General features: G+C 35.1%; 1 protein-coding gene across 3 annotated transcripts in view; it reads left to right on the top strand.

Moving 5' to 3' along the window:
* Nucleotides 1-24,263, top strand: part of LOC149081711 (uncharacterized) — a 472,262-nt gene that overhangs the window by 148,628 nt on the left and 299,371 nt on the right. The window lies entirely within an intron of this gene.

Here is a 24,263-nt window from a genome sequence, read left to right as displayed (position 1 = left end):
GCGTTTAATCATTGATAGATGAAATTAATGTATCGTATGATGACGCGATGATTAGAAATATATACGAGAAGAGATGTTTTATGGTATGAAATTTTTTTTAATGACTCGTGACACTGCGACCGGGAAGTCTCTACTGAGCAGTGAGCCATGGTTCATTAGTGGCCACGGTTTTTCGATTCGTTCAAAATAACTTTATTTCATATGCAACAAGTTATCCACTATTGTACATTCTGACCCTCATCCCTTAGACCTCATCCTAACCAGAACATGAAATGACGCTCTGTCTCAACGAAGAGATATAAGCAGGTGGTCATGCTGGAAACCGTCCCTTAGACCAGTGAGTGGTTCTCATACTTTTGTCACCCGCTGCTCCCTCGCTTAATTTATGGTTCGTGGCGGCTTCCCAGAATAGTTTGGTAGATATTTTCCCACATAAAAGCCCCACTTCAAAGTACAAATGGGCACACGAATATCTTCAGCTCGCGGCAGCGCTACTAGGAGTCTTTTTCCGTCTCTTTTTTACCGTTTTTAATGCATTTTTTTCAAGGAACTCCAAGTGTTAGAGTTCATTACATTAAGAGAATCTGTTGTTTCATTCATAATGAAATAAATATGATATAAAATAAAAAGGTTTATAGCATGTTTGATGCTCCGACTTGAAGGGAAATTCCCGTATTTTTTTGCTTGCTTTATTTATTTTTTATAAATATGTCCCGTTTTTCGATGCAGCATGCACAGTTTTTTATTAAAATCAGGGATGGAGACAATTTGCGTAATTTATAAATGCATATGACCGTGAATATTGACCTCACATTTGTTTGTCATGTTTAACTTATATTTCAATTCACTGCGAACTTGATATCACTTCATTTCCCACCAAGCTTTATTTATACGCAGTAGTTGGAATTTCGTCGACAATTGTTAAAATTTTTTGCGAAAATTTTCAATGTCTAGAATTTGTTATCTCAATTTTCTTGCATTTTTCTCAGTAAAATACGGCCACGCTAATCATAATAAATTTCATGTGTAGTACTGTATTTAATTGTGTAACTGATTATATTTTTCATATTTGAAAGAGCTTGAAAAAGTCAATGTTCGCTTTATTGACACACTTCGGTTATAAACGACAAGCGTCGTAGTAGACAACAATCTAGTGGAATCTTTAGATGTCGTTAAAAAACGGAGTTAGTATTTTCTCAAGTTTTGATCAGTGATTAGTACTTCATTCATAATTTTTCGACCGCAGATGTAGACCAAACCTCTGGTTCTGTTCCAACTTCCGGAACATCTCGTGACAATCCGTGTCGGAGGACATTAAAAACCAAGTTGAGCATGAACGGAATTGCATTTTGCAGGTGAGAAGGCAAAATTTCGCCTGTCATTTCAAAGTTATTCAATTAACTATCATCTTATAGAATCAAGAAACATGAAAACTTCTTCAGAACTAATAAAACTCGGAGATTTACGTCTGAGATTGCGTTGATCATAAATTATTATTATTTTTTTGTATTGTGTGCAATCGAATATCTTTTTAAAATCGAAACCATTTATGTTATCGTTCTTCCTGGTGGCATGGCAAATTTTCAACATGTCACGGGCGAAAGATCGGCCATTGTCCCCCCCCCCCTCCCCTCTTTCGAACAGTAGGAAATAATGATCTAATATCTTAGGAAGCTCTGGAGAATTCAATATTTCAAATTTTGTCGTAAAAGACAATGAATATCATAGCTTTTTGTTTTGAAATCACGCAGATAAGCAATTGTAAGAACAGACTCTCAATCTTCATGTAAAGAACGACTTGGTGTCCCCGGAATAAATAGATCGCTCATCGCTCTCGGTTATCTAGATTCTGCATCTGTTGTAAACATTCAAATTAAATACTTATTTTCCCGTGAAAAGATAAAAATATCTTAAAAAAAAAAAAATACAGTAAAGAGTTTTTTCAAGTTCTGAAGAATAAATACAATTGGGTTTTTTTTCTTCTCCAAAAAATGGGGTCTTTTTTTAGGTTTTTTACGATTTTTAATTTTATACTCTTTAGAATTTCGAGATTATTTTTCTAATCAATAAACATTTGTTGAAACATCGAATAGAATTTAAAATGAAATCGATTGTATTATTATTATTTTTCATTTTTGAGATATTAAGAATTAAATATTTATCCAAATTTGGTAGTTTTTCTGACAGCTTTCGAATTTTAACTGTTTCTAGTTTGAGATATATAATACCATTATTTTTTTCCTCTGGTCTTTAAAATTATAATTTATAAATACCGTCGACGCTCGATACAACGACCCCCTTCATCGTGTTGAAAACGGACGTTATATTGGGAGGGTCGTTATATCGGGAGTAAATCATATATGATAGTCATTCTATGAAAACATTTGGGACTTATTCTGCCGGTTGTAATGGAATGGTCGTTATAGCGAACGCCGACTGTGGTTCGAAATTCTGCATTTAAAAAAAAAATATTCAATTTTAATTTCTCAAATTTTAAAGAAAAGTTATTCATATAATTTTTTTTTAAAAAACCAGAAAAAAATCAAAAATTCCAGATATGAAATTTATAAATGACTGTACTTTTTAAAAAATATCAGCTTTTAAAGAATTTTGTTTTTTAGCGATTTCTTTTGACACCTTTCCTATTCTAATGATTTCTTTTTGGCTTTATTTATATTTTAGCGATTCCTTTTTTGAAATTTCTCATATTTTAGTGATTTCTTTTTAAAAAAAATCTAATATTTCAGCTATTTCTTTCTTGAATCTTTTATATAATTTAGCGATTTTTTTTAAATCTTTCATATCATTTAGCGATTCCTTTTTTAAAATATTCAGTGATTATAAATATTCACTGAAATGCTAATATTATTTTTTGAAATTTTTCGTATTTTAGCAGTTTGTTCTCGAAATCTTTCATATTTTAGCCATTTCTTTTTGAAACTTTTCATATTTTAGCGATTTTGCTTAAACATTTCTCATTTTTAGCGATTTTTTTTTCATCTTTGATATTTAGAATTTTTCTTTTACATCTTTGATAGTTAGTGATTTCTTTTTGATATCTTTCTGTTTTACCAATGTCTTCTTTTTACATATTTCTCATATTTTAGCGACTGTGTTTGTTTACCAGCTATTTCTCTTAGAAACTTTTCATACTTTATGATTTTTTTGTGAATTCTTCATATATTTCTATGAATTTTTCCCAAATCACATTTCAGTGATTTTTTTTCAAAATCTTTCATATTTTAAAGATTTTTTTCAAAATATTTCATATTTTATTGATTTAATTTTTGAAATCATTCATATTTTATCGGTTTAATTCATTTTTCTACCTGGAATATTTGAATTTTTCTCGTTTTTTCCTAATTTTTTTATATGTAAGCAATCTCTTCTTCTTTTTTAACTTTCTATGATAAGTTTGATTTCTCTCAAAAACTCCCGATTTTCGAGAAATACTTAAAAAATACATTGTCAAATGGGAAAGAAAATCTTATCGAAATTTCTAGACGTGATTTTTTTTTTCCTTCAGTTCTCAAGAAATTCCTGATTTTTAAACTGATCCCGACGTCTAAGAAAAAATTCGAAAAATCTTTTTCTCAACACAAAGTAAATTTTATACAGTATGAATTTGAAAATTTCTAAAGTATTTTGGATTTATTGCAAAAAAAAAATTTTTTTTTCACCCACACACTTCTCCACTTGAAATTCGTCGCGTGCCACGCTCACATCTCACTCAAAGCGGCAAAACTCGCTCGTGCCGCACGCGCGTTAACGCACATCTCACTCGACGCGGCAAAAACTCGCTCGTGCCACACGCACGCACACGAACGCTTATATACTTACCGCATCGGCCGCATCCGTTCATTTCTTTTCCCAACAAAGATAGGAAGGGGGGAAAAAAAACACTTTTAATTTCGTCTTGCCGTTGATGGTTCGAGAGATGCAGAAAATAGCGTATAATAGAAAAGAAATGGAGTACGTAGAATAATATATAGTAGCAGCAGTAACGTGAGACATCACATCCGACGTGAAACGGACCAATCCATCCATCACCGAAGTTTTTGCATCCATGATACTTGTCAGAGAAGAGCAGGCGGTGGGGAGAGGGGGGGGGCTTATTCTTTTATTTTAGCATTTCTTCTCTTCAGAGACCTTAATGAATTCACAGAGACATTCTCGGAAAAACAGAAGCAACAATATCTTTTAAGAGGAGAGAATAATAACGAAAATAATAAATAATAAGAAACAAACTAGGTAAGTAGGCGGGTTTGTTTATAGAATCAAAATAAAAGTCATCTCGGATGTGGTTGAACTTCCTGTTTGTTTATTTATTTATTTATTTCATTATCTTTCGAAAGACATTCTTCTAAAACGTCTCGACTTACCTCATTAAGATTCTTTTTTCAGGGCTCAAAGTTAATTATCAGAGGAAGTAATACTTCATTTCGAGACGAAAGCATCCAACTGTTTTAACCCTATCCACCAGGTATTTTAGCTCTCTGAACTCGTTTTAATTCTTTTTTATTATTATTTTATTTCAAATGTTACTCGAGTATTTCACGCACTAGCGAAGGATGATTTAAAACCGGGTTCGAAACTTGACAGGATTTCTGTTGCCCGGTGGTTGCCAATTTTCTTTTCTTTCTTACTGCTAATTTTCCTACCAAATTTTTTTTATTTTTGAGTAATGCCTGGAATATTTAGTTGAGCCTCAGTATAAGGTTTGATTATATTGGGATGTTTTTATTTTTTAATCGTTGAAATATTTCTTGTTGAGTATCCATTGGAATTTAAAGTACATTATTTTATTGAGAAGACGACTGGTGTATGCTTTTAACACTATAAAACGACTGTAGCGGCCATTTTCACCACAATGCTGCTTTGACGAGATTGAAATGAAGGCAGTTGAAATTTCATGAGACTTCTCCCATCTTTTCAAGACTCTTAAATTCCTAAAATATTAATGTTATAAGTTTCTTAGTTTAGTGGTAAAATGAAGTTCTATTTGAATGTTAGTAGCGGCAAAAATGACCGCTATAGAGATATTTAACTAATACGATTGCAAAACTTGCCGGAATGATCAGTCTTCTTATTCGAACTTTAATGCTGAGGGAACAGATGTTCTACATGTTGTTTGCTTTTCTTCCTTGCTGTACCCGTTTTGTACCATCTGAAGATGCTTGTCATCGCACGATATTCTATTCATTTAACGTTTCTGTGGATCTTTGCGCTTTTATTGCATTGCAATCGCTGGTACAATGTCGCACGACGAAAGGAATCTTCATTTTTCACGATTTTACTCATGAATAGGGGCTCTAGCTCGGGGGCAGAGCCGACTCTATTATTTTTTTTTTCTCTTCACACTATAAACTTACTATAGAGGCCCACTATGGGGGGGGGGAGCCACTATTTTACCACGTATAATGCTTTCGGCTGAGCAAAAAAGTAATTCTACAGTTGTTAAGCAGAGAAAATCGAGGTCTTTAGTACCAGCACACACGAAATTGAAATCGTGGACAAAGGAAATATCTGCCAAAAATTATGAAATTTTATTGGTCTACTAATGAGTGTCGTTGATGTTTCGAACGAAATGAATTCATTCAGTGCACAATGCGATCTGCATCAAAATACTGACTTACGTATGCATTTTACATTTCTCAAGATTTGGTGACTATTCACGGTTTTTTCATTTTGGACATGCAATCTCTCAGCGAAATTCTCAAGCTTATTGTACTTCAAACCTTATCAGTGGACTACAAAACACGGGATCAATCTATCAATCTTTGTCATAACAAGCCCTATTATCCAAAATTCTAAAAAAATTCGTATACGAACAAGGATTTATTGAAAAAATTAGTCAAAGAGACTGAATAGATATGTATATTTTAAGAAGTTTGAGTAAAGAAAAATAATTCATGTTGATTTTTTTTCCGATCGCGGTCAAAATGACGGCTATTTGTCGTTCTATGTAATTCGAAATTCCCGTCGTTCTAGTGTTAAATCCTAAAAAAATATTAGGTATCTGTTGACTATCTGACTAAGCCTAGCCGTATGAAATATTTTCATTGAAAAAGAAAAGTTCAAGCTTGTTACGTTTTCAAATCTCTAGATATTTTATTTACCCCGTCTAAGAAATATTCCATTCAACGCAGTACAAAAAAGATAACTTCACACAAGTGAATTTTTTTCTGATTGTTTGAATACTTTGTGAACATTTGGAGCTCATAAAATAATGAAAGTATTATGGAAACTATGAAAAAAAAAGTCTCTTAATAATATATTGAATACACGCATTCAAAATACCAGTTTTCCTAATTAGCGTCGTCATTTGCATGCATGAGACACAAAAATGAGCACACCACATAACATGAGAGGACACCGGTGAACCTGACTGGGTTGTTTTCCCATATAATCAGAGGCGGATTTAACGGCAGGCGCACCGGACCCGCGCCCTTTTTCCAGACTTCTAAAGGGCCCCGATAAACCTAAACTTTACTCTTTTTTCTAATTTAAGGGGTCCAATGTTCTCTTGCAACTCAACCTACTAGAATCCGATTCAGCATACAATTGTGTAAACTGAAAAGATCTTCACACGTCTTCAGTTTCCCATTTCCTGTAAATTCTCCTTCATCCGATTGTGACGCTGTTCGTTTCAATCTCCGACCAGTTCATATCTTTCTTATAGCGCTTCTTATTTTTTTGATGCCTTTTTTAGATTTGCTACGAGTTTTTCTAGAACCTATTGAACGATTTTTCTTGGAAACCTATGTGGGAAATCGCGTTTTTGCTAATGAATGTGATTCCGAAACGAAATATCTTCGTTATCCGTGCGGTATCAATGAAATGTTTAATCAGTGATGTAGCAAAGTTCTCGAAGAAAACAGTTAAATAATTGAGTTTTATTTAAATTTCAGTATTTTTTACTTCTTGAATGGAAATTAAATGCGTTTTATGCAAAGCTGAGAATTGTAAAAAGCCACCGAGAAGCATGTTTCTCCTCGAAATTTGTAAATTACTTGCATTTGTAGTTTTTTCGTAACAATGAAGATGTTCTATCGTTTCACTTCCTCGTAGTTGATAATAATTAATAATTATCAATTCTGTGCAAGTGTGGGAGGAATGGTCCATGTTCTCTTAGGAATAGGACTTGTGTGTGTGTATGTTTCTTTAACCATTTATAGGTTCATCCGGGCTCCATGGGTTATCTACAGTGCAAAAAATGAGATTCATTACGGGTCCCCGAGTTGGAGCTCTGTCAGCAACCCCCCTCACGGGGCATGCCTTCCGTTCACGTTGGCTAGAATCTAGAAAATTTTCCCCCGGGTTTTTTCTAGTCATTTCATTGTTCTCACCCCTTCTTTAGAGACTTCCAGAAAACACGTTTGGCTATAGAAATAGAGAAAGACATTTTTTTTTAATTAGTCTACTGCTAAAAAACGCATTGCCTTCAGTGACAGCTATCTCAAAAATATCATAGGCCTCCCTAGACAAAGTTTTGTTCTGGGGCCTCCCACCTAGCTGGAAGTAAAGCAATTAAATTGTTTCAAGTAGGCAGTTAATTCTTAAGTTAATTTCTTAATCCACGTATTCCTACATTTGTTTACATCTGGCGAATAGGTGTATGAAACGAATAAAAAATATTTTTTAGCATCGATTGACATTATAGTTACGACAAAAAATTCGATTAACCGATTAAAAAATTAACCAGTTAAAAACTTCAATCCATTCCCAGCGCTAATAGAAATTTATTCAAACAACTATTCCAGTGTTTTTATGGCATCCTTATATTAAGCTTCTCTTTTTAGGTATGGGTAAGCATTAAAAAAATTGAACAAAAAAAAAAACTGTAAGCGTTCAAGTGTTCAGGAAAAGCAAAAATTTACTACACAATAAATATTTTAGATCCTAATTTTGACTTAATCGTCTCTCAAATAATTTTTCTAGCTTAAAAAAGAAGGAAGAATCATAAGAAAATCCCTTTCTTTCTCTCTTGCTCTGTTAATTCCTTGAATTTATCTTCCCCAACGCAACATTGTTTCCCCCACAATTTCTTTATTTATCCCCATTTTATTTATAATTTCAGCGCGAGTTTAAAAAAAAAAAAACCCCCAACGCGTGCCAGAAAAAAAACTTAATCCCTGGATTAAATCTATATTTTTATGAACAGAAATATTTGTATGGAAACAAGAAGCGTGAATTTTGCCTTTGATTTCGGGATATAATTTCGGGGGTGTTTTATTGCTTCGTGAAAGTCTTTGAATACCATTTTTATATTAAGAAGAAACGATAACGCGTTGAAATCAGCAGTGATTTAAGGTTTATAAATGTCATTGCGGTGAATGTGACAAATCCTGTTATCACGCATAATCGCCGACCATTTCGGCAAGTTTAATAAATTTCCCTAAATTTTATCACTTTTACCCCGGGATATGTATAATACCCACACATGCGTGGTTGGTAAATTTAATGAATACTAAAAAAATTATCACTTTTACCGTCGATTATGCATAATTCCTAAGCGTAATTGGTAAACATGATAAATGTCGTACTAAACTTATCACATTTGCCGGTTCAATATACTTATTATACAGGGTGGGCAAAAAGTCCGTAGAAACTTTAGAAATTCATAAAAACCGGAAAAATAACCGAAATAAAAAACGGTTTGCAGGGTTAGCATCGCTGTCACGGGAATTTTTTAACGACGGGGAAGATAAATAACTCAAAAACAGCCGATAGGTGGCGCTGACGTACACAAGTCAAAGAAAAGATACGCAAATAACGAGGAGAATGCCTCCAAATCGTTTATTACAGCAGTATATGTTACACATGACCGCCACCACATGGTATAACACATTGCAGGCGAATCACAAATCCAGAAACGGCAGAGTGCAGCAGGTCCACATACACGGTTTGCAACGGTGAACTGGTTGTGGATTAGGAGCGCGCAAGTGCTATCGTCCTGATAAGAATTATTATTTAGATGACCGTACTTGAGCCAGAGATTGAACCGGATATTATGAATTGGATTTAACGAATTTTTACGAACCCTCTCCCCTCCCGAAATAACTCCTGTGATTAACTCTCATTTGACGTACTCTGAAATTGGATCCCCATACAACGAAATATCATGTAACAAATTTTACTGACGCACCCTGATATAATGGTATCTTATTTAGTAAAAAATGTGTTCGTAAAATTGTTTACGATCATTCACCGATATAAAACTCTCTTATTTAACGTTTTACGAATGTACCTCGATATAATGCAGTGATTCCCAACGTGGGTGTAGAAGCTACGGTTATAACATAGGACTCTATGGGTTAGGTTGCGTTGGGGGCGCTAGAAGAAAGAAAATTCTGAAGAAGGGGGCGATGGGACAAAAAAAGGTTGGGAAACTATGATATAATGAGCTCTCATTCAACAACCTCAACTATGACTTAACTATGCTAACGGCACTTGGGTATTATGTATAATCACCGGTGAAAGTGATAAATTCATCAAACTTTCCGAGATGATTGGCGATTATGCATAATAACCGCTTTACATATAGATACATATATATAGATACATATATATAGATACATATATATAGATACATATATATAGATACATATATATAGATACATATATATAGATACATATATATAGATACATATTATATATACGAGACTAATTAATCAAAGAAATCTCTCAGTATTCCAAAAATCTTCAATTAAATTTTAGAACTTTTCTTCAATAATTATCTTTGAAAGTCTTTTGTAGCAAACCTTCGTAGGGCACTTTTAGGGCTATAACGTGTTGCAGGTTGACCATCCCTATCCTAATTAAGGTGGATGGGTCCTCACCTTCAGTCACGCTTTGATGGATTCGTGTGGTGGCAATATGTGGTACGCGGTAATGCCATTGATACCACATCAAGAATGGTTGTAGAATTGTGAGTGTATTCAAGGAATAAATGCAGTATATTATGTTTTTATACGTATGGCTTGCGAAGTGATCGTAAAATAAACGGCCACGTTAGCCCCGACTGAATAGTGGTTCAGTGATGAGAGGTGTCAAGACTAAGAAAAGCGTAATTATATATGTATAATAAACTTCCATCAGTTTTCGTCAAATAATAAACTTCCGTCAAATTTCACCCAGTCAAGGCTCTATTGCCGCATAGTGAAGAGTGATATTCTCTTGGGTTTTTACAGTACCAAAACGAATGAATAACAAACAGTCGGGTGGTCTATGCATATTTGTTAACTAACCAAACATCATTTTACCCTTATATTCAGTATTCCCATGATCCACTTCCTACGTACGCTTTTGAGTGAATTCTCGAAATAATCTTGATTGAATTCTCGAAATAATCTTGATCGAATTCTTGAAATAATCTTAATCGGACTTAAAATATTCTTGATATAATTTTTAAACTGGTCATGAGGGAAATCTTGAAATACTTTTGATTGAATTTTTTTCCCCAATTTTTTCACCAAAGTTTTAGTTGAAACATACATACTATAATCAGGGCATTTGTTTCAAAGGCCATGCATCTCACAAATTGTCAGGGCCCCGAAACTTGCTGCCTATTGTATTGTAGGCACACGAGATCCTCTCCACTCTTCTCCCTCAAAAAACACTATATATATAAGGCCCCTAAAATTCATATTTGCCCAGGATCCAAACTTATGATAAACAGTGCCTGTGTATACAATGTATTGACTCTAAACAATGCGCCATAGATTAGCTATCCCGACTCTCCAAGAATCAGCTCCTCACAATTCGAAATACAAATGAAAGCTATAATGGAGGCAATTTGCATCATCTGTCATCACTCATCAGTCACCACATTGCGAAACATATAAGAACTTATAGATTAAGAAAATTACAGCTTCCAGGAAAGAACAACGTGAAAAGGTAATGTCGGAGGAAAAAAATAGAAAGAAAGAGTGATGACATCATCGACATTATCATTTAGTGAAGATTACATCCACCAAACAAAAGAGTTACAAATTCAAACAGCATTACATTACGGTGCTGTATGAACAAAAAGGGTAATCACAGGTGGTTGGCTGATTACGTCCGCAATTTCTCTCTTCATAATAGAATCCATGATTATCTGAGAAGAAACAATGATGATGATCCATAAGTGGTGCCATTCTGGTATTAACTCTTTTCATTATTCCCGAGAAGACATCAGTTTTTTTTTTGGACGTTACCTCATACGCTCATTGTGCATAAGTGAATGACAATGAAGCCTGTGCCACAAGGAGAAAAGAAGCGGAAAAAAAACTAAAAAATATTTGGGATTCATTCCAGTCGATAACCAGCACAGCAAAACGCGGTCTATAGTCCCTCATTCTCTCCGTCTAAAAAGCAATGGCAAAAATCGTCGAAATTTCTCAACAGTTTTCTTGTCGCGTTGAACGCCGCCTGTTCCTAAATGCCGGTGGATGCTCTTGTCATGGGGTTGGAAAAGAAAAAAAAAAGAACCGCTTGGCTTTTGGGCTCGGATGATTTATGAGCCAGGGCTGTTTGGTTGAACTATCCGGGCCATGGCAGAGTGCGACGGGGAAGCAAGAAGTAAAAAGTTGGTAGGTAATAAGAAAGGTATATTAGCCAAGAAAAAGGGGCTGGGGATGGATACCAACTAGACAGTGTCGTGCTTGTTCGTCCGTATGTGCCTTTTAAGTGGCGCTGACTAGCTGACAATCGGGGTATTAAGATTATACGGAAACAAGATTGATGATTGATAGTAACAGATTTTGAACGATTCTCCACCCACAACGCGTGTCAGTGCTTTCTATTTATTTATTTTCTTCAAACTTTCAGGCGTTTCGGTAACTTTTTTTTTTTTTTTTGCTTTCTTTTTTGAAATGGATCGTTCGGAAAGTAGCGAAATTATTAGACGCATCATCATCTCTGTGTTATGCATCTATTGTTATCCGTTACAGTTCGGTGAATGCCACTGGGTGGAAGGGACTGTGGTGTTTGTTGAGTTGAAATCAAAACTTTTTGGTCAGTCTGGTGGAAAAATGATGAAATATAGATGAATTGGTTGAGGTTGACCTCCATAAAAAACGTATTGATTTTTTTTTTTACTAAAAAGCATGTGAATGGGACTGTTAGCATATTTTTAATTGAAACAATACATCTCAGCAATTGAATTAGAGGGCTTTTTTTGAAGTTACAATCACGACCCCACAAGGGTGGGCTGATGGGGCTCCAGTCTGTTGACCAGGATTGATTATTACAATTTTTTTTTTTGCTTTTTTTTCACGCTTAAATTCACTATAAAAGGCGACCGAAAAATGTCTGGTCTTGGGGCCGTCGAAGATTCCAGCCTGCGGGCCCTGATACAGGATGTGGGGTATGGTTACAATGATAAATTAAAATATACCAATTCCTTTTATTTTTCATTTACATTCAAACTGATAGCATCTTCCTCAGGCCGGGGTTACACTATAAAAGTTTGATAAAAGTACTTTTATGAAACTTGAAAAATGACACCAATAAGATTATTGGTTACATTGTAGAAAATGCAACCGATGATCTTATTGGTAGCAATTTTCAAGTTTTATAAAATGACTTTTATAGTGTAATCCCGGCCTTAGCAAAGTTAAATAGTTATTACCTTGGATTTAATTTTTGATTCGGATATCTCTGTAGATAAGAAAGTATTGTACTTGTATAGCCGTATTTTGTACTGAAATGACACTAAAAGATGTGCTCTTTGAAAAAGAGAAAAGAAATTGGTACTAAGAGATTTTTTCTTACACGTGATTTATCATGCATATTCAAATATACACCGGACCATACAAGGTTAATTCAAATTTTTTAAATTTTTGATCTTTCGAATTTCGCTTGAGTTTATTATGAAATTTTATGTTGAAAAATTATCTGTTACAATTTTTCCCCCTCAAATATATTGGATAATTCGAAGTTTAAGGGAAAAAATATCACTCTTCTAGCCCGGAAAAAAGTGTGAGTCCCACATGTGTCAGGCTTTGTCTCAACTAAGTTTTTAAACAATAAATCAGATGGAAGTGTAAATTAAGGTTTCAAAAACCTGACGTACGTTTTCGGCAAGCAATGGGTGCCGTTTCTTTTTCGACCTTATCCGTCCGGCTGAGCAGACATGTTGATTCTGTCCACATGATTAATTTTCAGTTAAGTACAAATATATTGTTTCGTTTAAAAACCCATTGTGTGCGGAAACTTAGTCAGAATTGTTATTTTTTATTATTTTTTAAATTCATCATTTATTAACTGAGTTTGGAAAAATTATCATGTTTACGGGGGAAGAGGACTCGGGCTTCACTACTCGTTGTGACTGCAATGGGCCCACAATTAGAGATGAAGAAAAAATAATAATTTCAAATATTTAGAAAAAAATGTTTTGTCAGTAAAATTCTTACTGTGAATGCCTTGGATTGATTAATTTGCAGAAAAAAAAAACTAATTTTTTATTCATAAACATGGTCACATAAATTTGTGAATTTTCCAAGTCATTTTACACTCTTGCGGTTTATACGCCGGAGGAGTGCCGGAAAGTTGTCTCGCACAGATGATAATTTCACCTCGAGTCACTCCTTTACATTTTATGATCAGAAAACTGGAAAAGTCAAGTTGCTCTGAATTCATGAAAAGTATATTCATGAAAAATGAGTCCGAGACAAGAGCTCGCATGACTACTACTACTACTAAACCACTCGTGCACCTCGTCCATATTCCCAATGGTAGAGCTCGAATGATCAGTAATCTATTTCAAATATACATACCTAGCTTGTAGGGTAAAATTTCACAATGCTAATTAAAATTTTCCATATTTATTTATACTTGCATGGGGGGGGGGCTGATTTCAAAATTATAATTATAATTTCAAATATAGGTATTTACAAATATGACTTTTGAAGATAAAAAAGCAAATAATATAAAAAATCTGGACGATATATCAAGTGGGTGTTAAATTGGCTAAAAATGTAATAAAAAATATATATTTCGCAAAAATATTTTGTGATGAATTTTTTACATGAATTATTGGGTGATACAACGAAAGTTTTGCGCGTTTTTTCCTTTTAGTTGAAGGGAAAATAGTTCACAAGACTTCACAATACTCTGTTGTTAATTCACCTCTTTGTTCTTCAAATGTACTCCATTGTCACAGCTTGAAACTATTTTTCAACATTTTCAAAATTCCGCCCTTGTCAGTTCTCCCCATCTTTGCCCATGGCAAAAAATAGTGACGAAGTGAAAAGTGTCTGGAGAAATCATCAATAAATGACAATAGTTTACCTCGAAATGCAAAAATATATATATTGGGAGGACTTGGATGATGTTTCATTGTAGCTTGTACCGTCGCTGTTTAATAGATGGCTCAACAAGGATGACCAAAAAATTGAGTACGAGAACTTTCCAAAAGAAGGTATTTTCATTTTAGAAGGTGAGTTCTTATTAGACGTCAGCTATCACCTGGGTTTTTTCCCCACCAGGTGAAAATGAGGTGTATGTAACATGTATATCCTACAGATAATATAGATTAGGGGTAATAGAAGGAGATACTCTAGCAGCAATAACACTCGTCAGTAGTTCCGCCGATCGTTTAATTCCTGAGGTAGTTTTCTCCAACCTCTCTGGTGAGTGAAAGACATCATAATAACAATCCAGAACTATACATGTTTCTGGAATATGTTCCCGTCTCATCCTACTATTACTGACGTCGTCGGGGGGTTCACTAAACTCTCTCTTTTGTTTACGCGTTTCTCCCGTCCAGAATTCCGTACATAGCCGCCTTCGTATAATTAGAGGGGCGTTCGTCCAATACTCCAAATATAGACATAACATATAGGAAGTCAGTGAGTTAACTTCCATGGTGTATATAACACTTGAGGAATTCTCACCACGAACCCGAGAGTTCCAAGAAACCCCCGAACATAACTGGTTAATAGATTCTCCAGCTTGGTTCTGGGGGGAGCAAAAATGAAGGATGACAACTAACCATCGAGCAATTCCCAACTAATTTCGACCATGACGAGAAACGGCTGTAGCAGCATCTGTTTTCGCCGATGGAGAGGATTTTTCTGAATTGGTAGACCTCCGAAGATGATGTAGCACGAGACGAATAATACACGTGATGGAAGAATGGCAAAGAAGAGAGGGTCGACGAATGGATGGCATATTGCACAACCCTTACTAACTTACTCATACATACGCTAAAGTTATATTTTTAGCTACCGAAAGGGGTAACTGCTCAGAAACATTACCGTATGTCTGTCTCTTTACATGAGACTTTCCCAGGATATCACATAACCATCGCGAGGAGTTTCTTTGACTCCTGTTAGAAGGGATCCATGAGGAAAGCCGAATTTTTTTTTAATTATTATCCATCATTATATAGGCTTTTGTATACATATTATGACCGTATTATCCTTCATCTTGATCCGTGGTCCCATATCATTTAGGAACGAAAGAGTTCAACTAGTTGCGGTATGTTTTTTCGTCCCCGATTCAGTCCGAATTTCTTGTTAATTTCTTCACTAAATGCTTCCATCGTATTTAAATCCGTTTAAAAAAATTATACACTGAGTAATTTTCGTATCAAGTTTCGAATCCGGCTGGAAGATATCGAAAACAAATGCAAAAAAACCTCTTGGGTATCAATTTCTTCGTAATATAAAATATTCATGAAGCTAAAAAAAAGTTATCTTAAAGAAACCAAAAAAAAAAAAAAAAAAATTTAAATTTAAAGTTTGTAAAAGTTTTTTGAAAATATTCAGAATAATTAAAAAAACATTTGAATATTTTTAGCAGAACTTTTGAATATTTTTAGTAGGTCTTTTAAATATTTTTAGTGGAACTCTTTTAAATATTTTTAGTGGAACTCTTTTGAATATTTTTAGTGAAATTTTCTAATAATTTTCGATGTTTCTCCGATTATTAGAAAATTTCACTAAAAATATTCAAAACTTCTACTAAAAATATTCGCGCAAAACAAATTTCAAAAGTCTCACTAAACATATCCAAAAATTTAACAAAAAATATTCCAAAAGAAATATTCAAAAATTCACACCAAAGAAGATATTCAAAAGTTACACACAATATATTCTGAAATAAAAATATTCTGAATATTGAATGCTTTTTTCTATGAAATAAAAATCTTTTTTTTCTTTCATTTTAATTACATACATAGTTTGATAGTTATGTTAATTGCACGATCATTTTTGAAATTTTAATTCTGTAATTTATCCTCTTAAAATTTGTTATTTATTACTTTACATTAGATATATTCAATGTTATCAATATAAAAAGTTATTTTCCACACATAAACAAAAAGTATTTGGTTCGAAATGATATTAAATGGATAAAAATAATTTAAAGAATAAATTTAATGGATTTTTACTTCTTTTTTTCAATATGATGTACTCAAATTAGATTTGGTAAAGTTTCAAATGTATTCTGTAGACTTGAGTGAAGATCATTTTCTTCAAGATATTTTGCGTAATTGATTGCTAGCAGAAATACCGCTACTTCTCTTAAGTGGAGCATTTACATGAATGAGAATGGGAACATGAATGTAAAAGGAAAAAATGTTTTCGTATACTGTTTGAGAATAATATGAACATTATGAAAATCATATGATGACTTTATCACTGGCTCCTGAAAATGTTAGTACTCATGCGCAGACGAAACTTACTTTGTTTTTTAAGTTTCTTTGTTCATTTATGGCAGGCATCTTCAACCCGTTGTTCGCGAGCACCACGGTGCTCCATGAAGTACCCAGAGTGCTCGATGCTTGTGCCCGATTTCGTGCTCGCGAGCCACTTGATCAACGTTCCAATTAAACACCTTGTACAAATTGTGTGTTCTAGGATTGAAATCATCCTGATTTCATACATTCGTATGTTGAACTTCCCGAAAAGGGTGCTCTTCTTTTGATAATGGATACAAGCAGTGCTCGCGACGAGAAAAAGGTTGAAAACCTCTGATTTATGGCATCCAAACAGAATGAAATTCTTGAATCGTATTATAACCGTAAATATTTTTCATTCCGAAAGTATAGTTGCAACCGAGAAGTCTATTTTCACGCAGTTTTTTTTGTTTTTGGCAATTTCCGATAGTTCTAGAGCGACTAAAGTTCTTTCATCGTTGAAGTCATTGTTTTGTACGTTGTATTATACATTATTCGTATGGTAAAGATCCGCCAAAAAATTATAGAGATTAGTTCTGTTAAAGCAGTATTATTCACCCGCTGAGCTGTGGGAATTTCTTACTGGTCCGCGAAGCATTTCGCCCAATTCATATAGCAATCCATGTACAATTTTAGATTTATTAAATATTATACCGTTCCCTGATATTGATTTTTATTTCTGTGTTAACCTGTCAGTATGTCTGTGAATTATTTCTCCGATTGATTCATTTTTCCCCCGCCGGTGCGCAAATTATTTCTCCCTTTTATTTTTTGATAATCCGTGAATTTTATTCCCCTACTTACTTATTTTGTTGCCGATCCTCGAATACCTTTTCCCTGTATTCATAGTTTTGCTGGTCCGCAAATTATTTCGCCCGTTTCCGCGTCGATTCGCGAAATTTTTCAACCGCTATCGGCGCTGCTTAAATACAATCAAATCCCGTTTTAACGAATACCGTAACAGCGAAAAAATCTCGTTTTAATGAACAACTTTTTAATCCCTCAGATAATTTTAAGTAGGAACAATGCAGAAAACTTGAATTCCTTTATAACGAAATTTCGTTGTAATGAAGTGATTTCTCCGGTCTCATGTAGTTATAACGGGATTCGACTGTAGATAAAATCCTCCGTCACCAAAATTTCTTCCATAGAGACAAAGTTAAAGTTCCCCGCTTAATACAGTCGAATCCCGTTTTAATGAATACCGTTATAGCGAAAATCTTGTTTTGAAGAACACTTTTCTAATCACCCAAATAAGTTTACATAGGAACAATGCCAGGTAATCTAGAATTCCTTAAAAACGACATTTCGTTTTAACGAAGTGATTCCTTCGATCTCTTGGCGTTCGTTATAACGGGATCCGACTGTATTATGCTTCACACGTGAACTGTTAATACACGTCAATCACTATACACATAATATGTTTATTAAATGAAACATTTGGAATTATTAGAAAACATTAACTAGGTTAAGTTATAAATGCATTTGAAAGTAGGTACTAGAGCATCAAAGTATTCAAGTTGTCTTCAATAAGTACATTTAATAATTTTATTTTTGTTCTCTGTTGATCCAATAGAGGGCGCTAACTTAAGCATAATGAAACAATAGAAAACCTTAAGTATTGTGATTATTGTAATCTATATGTATAAAATTGATTTTCTGTCTGTCTGTCTGTCTGTCTGTCTGTGTGTGTGTATGTATGTTCTCTATACAAATCTACAATTTTAGATCGATCGTCGCCAAATTTTGCATATATACCAAATGGGACCTGACTTAAACGATAGGCTACTTTAAAATTTCGTCAGAGCAGGGCAAGTACCCCAAATGGGCAAAAAACTGTCGGGCAACAATGGTTTTTGGACCTCAACAATCACTTTCGGAACGTTTACTTTGGTTACCGTGGTTCCCTAGCAATGTATATGCCTTTACAATGGTTTGTCATTTCTTCAACGCTGTCAGTATATGTATAATATTTATGCCTTTATAATGGTTTGCCACTTTATTCAATCCTCCCAGTATGAGAGCTTTTTGAATAGACACCATCATCAGCATCACTTTGAGGGTAAGGCAAAGGATGATGCCCCATAGAAATCAGTGTTAAAATTGCCGATTTTACTGTAGAAATGCTGAAATTTTGTGGAGTTTTCTGTCACATCAATAATTTTAAAAATTGTATTGAATTCTAGATTTCTGAAATATTGAGTTCGATTAGAGATACACGAAGTCCAGGAGGTCAAATATGAAGTAATTAATTAGCCGGACCTACTTTTGAGTTGGACATTCATGCAATAATATTGATTTCAACTTTTTATTTATATCTTCTCGAGAATGAAAATTAATGTCTCCGTATTGTCTTTTGATATTCAACTGCATAAATTCATAGTTTAGGATGTTTTAAAATTAATTATGGGCCCGTAAAGTACATCGAAGAAATTTCACACCTTCAATTAAGCATTTTTGAAAGCTGAAACAGGCAGATTTAATAACTTGAAATTCAGGGGGAGGGAATCGAAATACCTAGCACCTCTTAAAAAAGGAAAATATATATATTCGTTTCTATGTTTCTTTAAATCTAGATTTGTTTATTTCATGAAGTCGCCATATTGGTTAACTTAGACACGGTTTGCATGTCCCTCAAAGAAAGTGGGAGATATCACGTGATCCAAAAAAGCCTCATTGAAGAAAACCCGGGCAACGCCGGGTATTATAGCTAGTTAAATATAATTTCATTAAATTCTCTACGTCTGATTTATTCGAGAAGCTTTATTAATGTTGATCCTTCATCAGTTTTCCAATATACAAACCATACTAACGTTGCTAAATGGCTGAATCGCTTGTTCCCCGCATAATAGGATATTGTGCGCTGGAACTGTTGATATCCAATTAATCTGGGTCGACTGTATTTCAATCGATCCGCAGCTAATAAAATTTTCAAGAACAATAATTTAGATAATCAGATAGACTGAACCCACAACTAGGAGGGGGGGGGGATCAGAGTAGGCGCCAAAATGTGAGTTTGCCCCGGTTGACCAACCGTCTAGCTTAGGAACTGGACTGAACCAAAGAACGCAAAGATGAATATTTCTCGTTAAATATAAAGATCATCTTCATTGACGGAATCACAGAATCAACGTAGCGTCTAGTTCAGCCCATGAACTTTCAGAGCAGCTTACGTATATAGGTCTGTAGAGGAAATACATATACGTAACACGTACACACATACAAAAAAAAATCCAAAAAGAAAAGATTGTGATTGACGTAAGAAAGTTTTCACTTAGGAGCCCGTAAGAGATTCTCTTTTTTTTTTTTTTTTTGAAGAAATAAAGTAAAAGAGAGGCTCAACTACATCCCACGTGGTGACATTGATCCTAAAGCCAACTTACTTTCTATATTAAAACATTGTTCCCGGCAAGCAAAATGCGCTATTTTCGGGTTTTTATTCACACCTCTCTCTCTCTCTCTCGTACTCTGTCTCAAGACGTACGTATGTATGTACAAAACGGAAAACGGATCTAGGAAAGACTCGAGTCGCTCGTCGTTCGCGCGCGCGGCCGAGCGAGCGAACGAGCGCGTCTTTCAAATAAAAGAATGTGCACGTGCGCACACACACTTCTCTCTCTCTCTCTCTCTCCTCCTTGTGAATGAAGTCGAAAAAGAAGAGGAAAAAATCTTCTAAAAAATGAAAAGCACACAACATACAGATACCAACTCTTTCTCCATGTGAGTGCAACGACCCCCATTTTTTTATTCTTATTTTGGAAGTAAAAAATAAGAAGAAAAAACTTTGTTTCCACAGATAGCCTTTTTTGTAGCAGGAGATTTTTTTTTTTTTTTTTGCCCTTTTTTCCTTTAAATTTTTATTTTTACTTTTAAGTTGCTTCCGGAGGCCTCCCTTTTTCTCAATGATGAAGAGAAGAGCCCATGGGAAGATATATACATACGTCCCTCTGGTGGACAGTTATATTCACTGAATTATAGGGATAAAAAAATGAATTCCCGTCTCATTACTTTTTTCATTTGAGAACATCCTACGACGAAATAAAATTCAGGAAGAGTTAAATTCAAAATTATGTGAATGGGGGGGGGGGGGGGAAGGAAAACAAAATTCACATGGTTATGTCTGTCATAACCTCTGCTGCCGCATGTGGTAAAATATGTTTCTGCATCCTCTTCCGGATCATCATGTTTTATTAGGGTTTTTTTTTTTGCCTGTGAATGTGTGTGTTTTATTTCCTTGAATTCGTCGTAATAAAGATCATCGGGTTTTAAAACTGCCGGGATCGAAAAAAATTTCGAGATAGAGAGTTTTCGAGAAGTAGAGAGTTTTTTTCATTAAGAAAGTAAAAATACGCCACAACTGATCAAAAATTCGATTGTTAAGGGCTAAAAATACCGTACTATATTTTACTACATACTAATGAAATTATTGGTTAAATTACACAATCAATGTTCAATCACACTATATGCAAATACACTAAAATACATTCGACTTTTTTTGTTAATTCAATTTTTATTTACTTATTTTATACCTGTAAATTAAGGTGTGTTCTACACTCAATTTATATTTACTCACGGATTGTATATACCTTATTTAAAATAATCCGTGAGCTTAGTTGTTGGATGTATATTATTTTGGTCTTTGAGAGCCTTCACAACAAGGCCGTAGTGGGGGGGAGGGGGACTTGGGGTGTCTGGTCCCCCCCGAAATGTGAGAAAATGACTGAAAAAAGAGAAAAAAGATGGCCAAATCTATTGTTCTATCACTTTGGTCCCCCTCCCGGAATGAAAGTGATCCCCCGAACGAAATTTCTGGCTACGGGCCTGCTTCACAGTTTCATCTATACTAGCAGGAGCTGCAAATACTGTGGGCCTTATATTTTCAGTTTGCTCCAGAAAATAACTCGGCTTTTTTACAGCTTTTTTTGCAGTTACTTTTTTTTCGACGAATTCCTCAGGAGCAGTTTTCTGCTGCATTTTCGTCTAGCGGTCATACATCGAGCAATAATTTCGGTATCAGTCAAGGTGTTGCAAGTTTGTAGTGAACTGCCCATTTCCACAAAATCGGAAAATGAAATTTCTAGCTTTAAGTGTTTTTAGTAATGCCCTAATGTTCTGAAATTTAATCTTCAACATTGTTCTGAGATTCATTGAAATTCGAGTGAACCACCAGATCTGATCTGATTCATCACTGAGATGAGGTCCCAAACCCGCAGCTTTCTTAAAGCAATTTTGAATTGTCTGTTGGCTGACTTTTTGCCATGCTGAACAAGCCATCCACGTGGCATCCACCTCATGTCAATCATAGTATCCGCCTATGATTGACAAGATCCATGAACACAATGAGCTGTAATTATGAATAATCCTTTCCTATCCTTTTCTTTCACCTCCAGAGAAAAGCAAGATTTGCACGAAAGAAAAGAAAATTCCGTGTTTTCTTTTTGCTATCATTGGGTTTGATGTAAGAGAATTGAAAATGAATTGATTTTAAAGAAAATTCCGTGTTTTCTTTTTGCTATCATTGGGTTTGATGTAAGAGAATTGAAAATGAATTGATTTTACATATGAGTAAATGCAAGGATTTTATTATTTTTTGAGATCGAGTTTTTCGAGAAAAAAAGAGAGGTTTGATTATATATATATATATAATCAAACCTCTCGTTTTATGTATATATATATATATATATATATATTAATTTCAGTAGATTGGTTATTATTGCTTGAAATCCCGGGGACCGTAACCACATACGTATTACGAAACGATGAAACTCTCCGCTAATTATACAAAGTACAGATGACTAGATACCAAGCGAAGGTAATTGGAAAGGAGAGACATTCCTCTGTGGGAAATCGAACCACTAACCTCGCACTTTCCGGGTGCGCGCTCTACCATTAAGGTAGATTACCCTCACCTTTTTCCTTTCATTTTTTTCTTTCTTAGCACCTTTGTCCCGCTCTGCATTCAAGTCTCGCTCTATTTTCTTGCAATTGTCTGGTCCCCTACCCGCCAAACACACCCCCCCCCCAGTGCGCCCACCAACCAGAGGATCGTATATTGTGCTAGAGAAACTAATACAAGCAGGACTCAGCTGTGGGAGTCGAATAGGGCACTTCACAGGTCCTGAGAGATGGTATTGTAACGTGCCAATTATAGAATAGACAAACAGAGAAACACAACTACGCAACAATACGTTATCTAAGCATGGTTAACATTGGAAAACGTTACAATCGTGTAGCTAAAATGTTGATCAAAAACCACATCCCGATTGTCCTTGCTATGAGTAGTAAGTCGAACACCATTACGGGGCCATTCAAGTATTACGTAAGCAGATTTTCAGTCATTTTTGACACCCCCCCCCCCGTCAGCAAAATTTCGTCAGCAGCTTAGAATATTTCATATCTTCAAAAAGGGGTGGTTGATGACGTATAAAGCAACCTTCAAACCCCCCTCCCCCCCCCCCCTGTCACCAAAAGTCAGCAAATCTGAAACCCCCCCCCCCCGATACTGACGTAATACTTTAATGACCCCTAAGCTACAGGCATTTCCCTTCCTAAGAACACTGTGTTCCTTTGGGCTGAACGGGACTGTGCAATAGACAGCCCCCTAACTCAGCAACAGCTCGTAACGAAATTATCCTCCAGATGGAGACACAAATGAAACGATGAACCTCTCCGCTAATTAGTATTACGAGTACAGAGGACTGGATACCAAGCGTAGATAATTGGAAAGTGCGAGGTTGGTGGTTCGATTCCCCACAAAGGATGTGCCTTTTTTTTTGCAATTAGCTTCGCTTGGTATCCAGTCATCTGTACTTTGCACATACGTATTTCTTTAGGGCAGTGGTTCTTGAAGTGTGCGTCGTGGCTCCTGGGGGCGTCGTGGTGTACTGGCGATATTGATGTGTTGGTATTCTTAGTGCTTTGAAGTGGTTCTTTTGCGGATGCAGAATACAGTATGTGTTACGGTAAATGTGATAAATCCGGTTGTTATTCATAATTGAAGAGAATTTTGGTAAATTTGATAAATTTCCCTAAATTAATTACTTCTTCCCAACCAACGTGTCATTAGAAAATTTGATACATTTCCTTAAATTAAACACTTTTTACCGGCGAGTATGCATAATACCCAACCGTCACATAGACTGTATCTTAATATTCGTGAATGACCTTCCTCGATGCTTCAGTGCATCAAAGTGTCTGATGTATGCTGATGACGTGAAAATTTATCGCGAAGTTGGGAGTCTGGAAGATTGCATGGCTCTACAAAGAGACCTACAGTCTCTCCATGATTGGCGTGGGGCTAATTTCTTCCAGATTAATGTTCGAAAATGCCACGTCATCAGCTATACAAGAAAATTGTCATCGACCGAATTCGACTACACCATTGAAGAAGAAGAAGTTACCTTCGCTTTTTTGTATGAAATTGTCAATAATATAATTGATGACTGCCACCTTCTTCAACTTATTGATTTTTCTGTGCCAATTGGAGATAGGCCTGTTTGGCGAACTTTTCGCCTCCCTAAACCCCGAACAAATATTTTACGACGGTCCCCTATTTTTGAGATGTGCAATATATATAATCAGTGCGATGTGAAAC

This window comes from Pholcus phalangioides, unplaced genomic scaffold (assembly GCF_987345545.1).
Source record: "Pholcus phalangioides strain wild (caught in Gottingen) unplaced genomic scaffold, Ppha-v1.0 ptg000009l_1, whole genome shotgun sequence".
Lineage (NCBI taxonomy): Eukaryota > Metazoa > Arthropoda > Arachnida > Araneae > Pholcidae > Pholcus > Pholcus phalangioides.
Note: the sequence above shows the minus strand (reverse complement) of the source record. Positions and strands in the feature narration are given on the sequence as shown.